The 2,062-nt window shown below is 46.8% G+C and overlaps 1 long non-coding RNA gene across 1 annotated transcript; it reads left to right on the forward strand.

The window, feature by feature from the left end:
- The first annotated feature begins 348 nt into the window (after nucleotides 1–348).
- On the forward strand, nucleotides 349–1,278 carry LOC119304705. Its single transcript, XR_005148428.1, has 3 exons — nucleotides 349–654; nucleotides 748–823; nucleotides 912–1,278. It is a non-coding gene; the product is annotated as an uncharacterized LOC119304705 (long non-coding RNA).
- Nucleotides 1,279–2,062: the final 784 nt, after the last annotated feature.

Genomic DNA, 2,062 nt, shown 5'->3' on the forward strand with positions numbered 1-2,062 from the left:
ACCGCGGGCCGCGGCGCTACCGCCACCCCGAGGTCGTCCACTCCAGGCCGTCCCCGTGGCTGCACCGACCCTCCCGCCGCCGCTGCGTCGCCCCGTCGGGCCGTAGCGAGCGTGGCACGCGGTCCACGCCGCCGTCTCGAGGCCGTCCACGCGGTTGCACCACCTCGCGCTCCGCTCTGATACCATGTTAGAAGGGAGAGAGGGATTGGTGGAATTGTTGTTGTATTGCTTGAGCCTCGTGGGCATATATATAGGAGTACAATGATCTACTTGGAGTACAAGGCAAACCAGAATATTTCCTAGTCTAACCTATGTTTCCTAATACAATCACGTTACTCAACACTCGGAATCAGAAGAAGAAGAGGGGATTGGTTTCCCTGCTGGAGGTGCCGTTGCGGAGTCAAAATCAGACGAAGAAGATCAGAACCAGCACAACGGAAAGGCGCCTGCGATCAGCTCGATGTGCAGCGTTAAGAAGCTTCACGATTTGATCGCCTCTCTTGGGGAGGAAAAAATACAGTATGTCGTTGAGATGGATTTTAGGGGGGCTGCTGGAGCTGAATACTTTGATGGTTGGACGCTGAAGACCAAAGGGTAGCAGAATTGGTTCCCAAAGCTCACCACTGGAGACCAAAGGAGCGGGGTCTGCAGCAGGTACGAGCACATGCCCGATAGAACCATCTTCGTCACTTTCAAAATCAGTGGGCATATATACTAAAAAAATTCATATGACAACTTATTTTTAAGGGCATCCAGCGGGATCGTCGTGCTACATTACGCAAGGCAGTGCATGGGGACAAAGCTACAGCGGACTCTGTCTCCGGTATGTATGCCTAAAGTCCGGCTATCAAAATGACTGATAGATGGGACAATAAACGTCCTAATTCACAATATGATTTGAATTTTCACAGCAGATATGAGATGAAATCGACCAATCTAGGATGATTCTGCTTTATGAGGTTTTGGGGCTAGCTGGAGACATTTGGCAACTTCCAGCGAAATTCAGAGTTTGCCAGACCGATCGCTGAGGAAGTGAGCAAAGTGATATCTTGGTAGTAATATTTTAATGTCACTCTTATCAACCACCAGACTACAATACTCTAATAGTGGTCTTCAGCGCAATGCCTCTGAGAGCGAACTGCGGCAATCGCCATGATCGAAATAAGTTTCTACAGACTTCTAATTTGCCCAAGAGACCTTTTTTATACATTGCTATGCATTGTTTAATTCGACTCTGGTTTATAGAGTGTTTTTGTAAGGCAGTCAAGAATTAATTTAGTTGGGAACATTCCAACTCAGCAAGGATCTAGACTTGTAACATTTTTTAAAACTGCCCTAGTAAGGTTTAAAAGTTAGAGACCTTCTTTTTGCATGCCGGGACGTGAGAAGCAGAGTACAGCAATGCAGAAAGTTTAACACTTGCTGGCAGGTCTGTTGTTACGATAAAGTTTGGTAACTACGAAATGAATTTTGAAGTTCAGAAATAAGAACTAATGGGGGGCATAAGAATAGGTTGTTGTCCTTGCACGCCTTAAACCGTCAGTCTGTTTTTGAGGCGCAAACATAGGGTGATGCTCATCGCGATCGACATTTTCCTATCCATTGATGAGCACTTGAAATGATCATCATCAACGGTTGTGAATAGGTTGCCAATAGCAACATGAGCTCCAAGAACAGACCTGAAATAAAACATGCTGTCAAGCACACTACCACAGGGATTTAGGCAGCTACGAATAAACAGTGGTGTCCTTTCTTACCTGAGTTGCTCCGCATCCGCGCTGGTTTGAGATTGGATTAGAGAGAATGAAGCGCCATTCTCCAACTCACTGTTCATAATTTTTGGGACGGTGGTCGATTCAGGTACAGAAAATAAGTACTAGGAATCAACAGGGTGTGCTCACCGTGGCCACCTCCTGAACTAGTCGCGCTCGGGCACCCACAAGTCGCGGCCTCGCGCCTTATTTATTATGGAAAGAAAAAACGGACCGGGGAAACCGATCCGAGCTAGCTACTGATTCAGGGTTTAACTGACAACGGACATCTAATTCATCAAACTATATTT

Source organism: Triticum dicoccoides, chromosome 1B (assembly GCF_002162155.2).
Source record: "Triticum dicoccoides isolate Atlit2015 ecotype Zavitan chromosome 1B, WEW_v2.0, whole genome shotgun sequence".
NCBI lineage: Eukaryota > Viridiplantae > Streptophyta > Magnoliopsida > Poales > Poaceae > Triticum > Triticum dicoccoides.